Source organism: Lactuca virosa, chromosome 8 (genome assembly GCF_052849685.1).
Source record: "Lactuca virosa cultivar CGN04683 chromosome 8, Lactuca_virosa_CGN04683_v6, whole genome shotgun sequence".
NCBI classification, from domain to species: domain Eukaryota; kingdom Viridiplantae; phylum Streptophyta; class Magnoliopsida; order Asterales; family Asteraceae; genus Lactuca; species Lactuca virosa.
The window spans coordinates 24,006,053-24,012,052 of NC_136433.1; positions in this window are offsets into that span (position 1 = coordinate 24,006,053).

Sequence of the window (6,000 nt, forward strand, 5' to 3'; positions counted from 1 at the left end):
CAGAAACCTATGTTTTGTTCAGTAGTCTCGAAGCGACCTTGGGAAATCGTGATGTGTTTTCTTGTATGTCCTATTTATCCTTGTGATCTTCGTATGTTTTGGGTCTAGATCATGCCTCTGGTCTTCTTTTGATTCCTTGATTCTTAATGGATCATTTTTGGAGAATTTTGAGATTTGATTAATGAGTTGTAACATCCAAAATTCTGGTATGTCTTGAAACCCTAAGAAATGATAATTTTTGCATAATTGGTCCCTTAAGTACGCTGGGCGTACTTAAGTGTACGCTTAGCGTACTGCATGGAAGTGGTCGCGGAGGATTCAGGGTACGTCGGGCGTACCTTGAGTTACGCGGGGCGTACGCGCCAGGGACGCAAAACCCTAATTTTCCGGACTTTAGGCCTATTTAAACAACTTTAAGTCCCTTGGACTAAACCCTAGAGAGCCTCCACAGCCTTAGAACGTCCATATACTCCTGGAAACCTTGTGAGATCATTCTTAGGCCTTAAAGAGTGCATTTGTGGCCTTTTTGTGTGTATTTCAAAAAGAAGGGGTGGTCAAGCAAGCTTGGATCAAGAGGGTGCTTCAAGATCCTGCACCAAAAGCATCTTGCAAAGCTTGTGGAGGTAAAAAGCTTGCATCTTTCCTTTCTAATCTATAGATCTAGCTAGGGTTTTGGTCGTTTGTCCCTTTTATGAACTTTGGACATCTTTTGTGGAGTTAAGCCTTCCCTTTTGATATGAAAGTCAGATCTGAGGTCCCCTAGTCATTTAGAAGTATAAAAATGGAAGCTTGATGAGAGATTTGACCTCATGCTTGGGTAAAAGAGCTTGAAAAGGTCTTAATGGAGTGGTTGGGTGTGTATGAGACATGCAAGGGCATAAAGTTGCCAACTTTATGCCTTAGGACACCTTTTCAAACTTAGATCTAGCTTTTGGACGTGAGGGATTCGAGCATTAAGCACTTAATGGGAAAAGTGCTTAATACGGTTGTACGCTGGGCGTAGTCGCTAAATCTTCAGTACGCTGCGCGTACCAGGGAGGTACTGTCGCACCCCCAAACCAGAACGGCGGAAACGTTCGGGGGCGAAGGACTTTAAGTAAGTATCACAACACATGTAAAATAGTAATCAAAGTACAAACAACCATTGCATTAATAAGTATAAGTTTTACATAAGCGTTTAAACATTACATATTCAAACACTGAAGTAGGTACAGGAGAAGACAAGAGTCGCGGTACGGTACTAGGTAGTCTTCTCAAAAGCTTCGGGAGTGTACCTGTCTACTGGATTCCTGAGAATACAAGTTATTTGGAAAGAGTAGATCAGCATTTAAGCTGGTGAGTTCATAAGTATTTTAGTTCTGTTAAGTATACCCTAAGTTCTTTGAATAAGTTCACTGGTTTCTCCAGGAAATCCTATATTTCCTGAGGTGCTAGATTGATAACCTCAATAGTTTCCCTCTGTAATTACTTAGTTTATACTGATTATACATAACACAATATCGAATGGACAGTCAATTGGGTGCATCTGCCCTAAGCCCACAACCAAACAAGGAACAGGAAGTAAGGCGGAAGTCACACATTTCACTGTCAATCGGATATTACTTATGTATAACTATGATGTAATAACTAATGAATTATATAATTAACCACTAAAGGTCTTTTATGTTATACTAGTTTACGGAGATTGAGTGACTAAGTTCCATTGGATAAGTGGTTTAATCCATAAACCGTTCTCTTTGTATTATTGTTTTGTATTTGTATTCCTTTATGAAGACTTGAAAATGAGAGTGTGCCTGGCTCCACCAGGTGTTAATGAAAACTGTATTAAACCATTGTATTTTTGTATTCTATAAACTGGTACTTTGTTGAAGGTGTACTTTCGTTTATTTGTTTATACACTAACGTATTGTTAATACCTTTTTAATGAGTAGTTTTTATTATAACCATACTATGACAGATGGCCTGAAACAAACGCTTTGTGGGCGTTTAAACTGGTGATAACAATTGTCACTCATCGGCGTGTATGTCGGACTGTAACTAGCAGCCTGAGTGCGGGGTTGTCAATCCCGATATAGATCTACACACACTTGTTTCGATCCCCGGGTGGAGATTTTGGTTATAATGTTTGGACTTTCCTATGTTGTCTAAAATGAATTAAACAACCTGAATATAGAGTCTCATAAAAAGCATATTAAACGTTACATGTATATTAGTTTTGAAAACCCAATCATTCTGAAATAATGATTGACAGTATATTCTTAGTTTTCCAAACATGTATTTGATAAGTGTAAACCCTTGATTTGTTTTGAATCAAAACCCTGGTTTCTTGTAAAACAATGTATTCTAGTATACTTGAATTATGAATTATTACCTCGTGTTTGCTAACTCGGGTACTCTGTATAGTACCTTTGCTAATGCAAACCCGGCAGATGTATTATTACCTCGTGTTTGCTAACTCGGGTACTCTGTATAGCACCTTTGCTAATGCAAACCCGGCATTACCACGTGTTTGCTAACCCTGGTACTCTGTATAGTACCTTTGTTAATGCAAACTAGGTATGATGTATCTTTACTTATTTAATATGTTGTTTTTATATTAAAGGTATTATACATATCTTGGTATAGTTGAATGTATTTTGATAATTTCCTTGGAAAGTATACAATCATGAATCATTACTTGTATATTTAGTTTTGAATCATAAATTATACCTATTATAATTTATATGTTCTATCTGATTAGCATGAATTCTCATGGGATATCACCTTTGCTCAGCCTGATACAAAGGTAATGATACTAAAAGGAGTAACCTTTTAGACTCATACATGTATAATATATATATAATTAAGAAGGAAACGACCTTCGGACAAATAATACAACCCTAATTCCACATCCAAACAAGGAAAAGGATATAGGATAATTCATTAGTCCTAAGCCCTTCAAATCTTATTTATATATTTATACATATATAAACATGATTTTGGCATTTATACTTTGAAATAGCTTATAAAACATTTTTCAAAGAATTTAACGGAGTTTTTACATGACTTTAAAGATTTAACATGGCTTCACGTTATTTTGAAAGTATTTGGTAATTCTTAAAAGCATACGAAAATTCTTTGTGTGATTATTATCACATACAGTTATTAACACAATTTAATATTGTGTTAAACTTGTATCCCCCCCCCCCCCTAAAAAGTATTTAAAAACCATTGAAAAGGTAAATTATAGGGGTATGAACTCACTTTGATAAGCGGTGATTCGGGCAGCGTTTCGTTTCCCGTAAAGAGTTTATTTAACGAGAGAGGATGACTTCTCGAGAATTCCGGGGCTCCGGGGCTTGCTTCGGGCTTTAGACACGATACCGGGGCCTTTGGGGGTCGTGAGAAAGTCGAGGGGGTTAAAATGTGAATTTTGGGAAGTTTTGGGGTGAAAAAGTGTCATAAATCCGAGAAGTCTCGCAGGCTATTTATAGTCCGCAGCTTCGGATCCGGAGCAAGGTAAGCGAGACACGTGGCTCGGACAGGTGGCAGAATGGAGGTTTGGCTCGGACAGGTGGCTTCGCGAGGCTTCGGTTCGGACCGTCGGTTCGGATCTGGCAGCTTCGGATTGGGCCATGCTTCAGTCCAATAGAAGGATGCCACGTTGCGAGGGGGGTGTCCGAGGAGCGTGCGAGGTGATGTCAGGTGTGTCTCATGCGAGGCTGTCCGAGTGGGATTGGACCGCGGAGTTGGTCGAATCAGGAGGTGCCACGCATGACTTCGGTCCACTCAGCAGCTGCCACGTGCGAGGGTGACGTGGCATGCGAAATTTCCCGGTTTTTCCTATTTTTCTTTATTTTTGTGTCAAAACTTGCGAAAATCATAACTTTCGCATACGAGCTCCGTTTTTGGCGTTCTTTATATGCACGCATAGGTAAAATCATACTCTACGACTTTTGTTTAGACTTCGTCGGCTGATTTTGACTTTATTTTTAATATTATTATTTTAAACAGACCGGGACGGGAATCCGTTAATAATTCATAACTTATTCATCCGACGTCCGTTTTCGTTTGTCTTTTTACCGTTGTGCTACTTTTGACGAGACCTTCGATTCTCGTTTAAGTTGCGTACGCTAAATATCGATCGATTTATATTTCGAATTTTTAGCTGTCTACTGCTAAACCGAAACTTCAAAAAATCATAACTTTCTCATACGAAGTCGGATTTTCACGTTCTTTTTATGAACGTTCTCGGTTTAACTTATTCTACAAGTTTCATTTAGATTGTTAAGGCAAAAAATCCTTTTATCGAAAATTCGCTTTTTACACTGAACAATGTTTTGCCGGTTTTACCGCGGATTTTCGATTGGTCATAACTTCTTCGTTATAACTCGGATTTCAGTGTTCTTTATGTTTTTGGAAACCTTGTTACAAACTCTACCACTTGGTTCATCCCAATTATGATTATTGATCAATTAATTTTTGACCAAACTTTGACTGGTGTCACATTATCCCCCCGTTAGAGGGAATTTCGTCCCGAAATTAAGTCTAGAGTGATACTCATGGACTAGGTCTAATCTTTCCTTCCCAGGTGAATTCAGGTCCCTGGTTTGTAATCCATCGAGCCTTCACTAACGGGATAAGACTTAGCGTGGTTCTTCAGATTTCCCTATCCATGGTTTTTATTGGTTCTTCTACAGAGTGTAGACTTTTATTTAACTTGATTTCATCGAGTGAAATAACAAGTGTTTTATCGGATAGACACCTCTTTAGATTTGATATGTGAAAGATGGGATGAATGTTATTAAGTTTTTATGGCAGTTTAAGTTTAAAAGTACAAGACCGATTCTGGTAAGAATCTCAAATGGTCTTATGTACCTTGAATTTTGTATTCCACGCTTTCACAAGAGCATCTTGTCCTTCCAGGGTGAGACCTTCATATGACAAGGTCATCAATCCTGGAATTCCAAGGGTTTTCTTTTATCGAAGTCGTAGCTTCTCTTGGTTAACTCTGGAAGCTTTATGGCGTTTCCCGATTCGTATTTTGTTTTTGGTAGTTTCTCGGATGAATTCCAGATCAGCAAGGGTGCTGTGTGGAAATTTGATCTCTAGCTAGTTGCGTATTACCTACTTTAGTCCAGTGCAGATAGGTCTGCACTCATGACTACAGAAGGTTCTGAATGGAGCAACTTGAATGCTAGGGTGATAAAGGACTCGACTAATTGGTAAATGGGTATCCCATTCTTTACCATAGTCGATCCCGTAGAATCATGACTACTCTGGTTCCTAGAGATTTTTAAGTGACGGCCTGAACTGGGAGATGATTCTATTATCTTAGTGGAGATATCAGATATTGGCCTACCGTACACTCACACGTTCTAGTTATCTTCTCTACTTGCCACATTTTGAGGTTTCAAGGCTTCCTGTTGAGCCTCCTTACTTTGTGTGGAGAGATTTGAAAGGGTTATCATAGTCCATGACTGGCACTATGACCTGGGTACTCTTTCCGACTTAGGGTGTCAGCTACTATATTGGCTTTGTCGAGATGATAACGAATTTCAAATTCGTAGTCATTTAGTAGCTCAACCCACTGTCGTGGTCTCATGTTGAATTCTACCTGGTAGAATACATGATGCAGGCTTTTGCTCCGAAGTTCATGATCATACTCATACTTGGCTCATCCACCATCACCTCGTGTATACAAGTCGTATATAATTTAGATTTCGCAAAACGTTCGGATGGGTGACTCTGCCCCAGGTCCACAACCAAACAAGGAACAGGAGATAGGGCGGAAGCACACATCCTTAATCTTGTTAAGTCTAACTTATATACCACCCTCGTGTATATACTTAGCATCGATAGATTAACTTAATGAGTTCTTAGTCTCTATTCTTGAACTTGACCTGCGGTATAATGATTTTCCTATGAGATCTATTGAGGTACTTCGGTAGTTACTAACTTCTATGACTACTTCGGTGCTTTTCGTTCGAAGTTTCCTGTCTACTGAGTAGGCTAGAATGG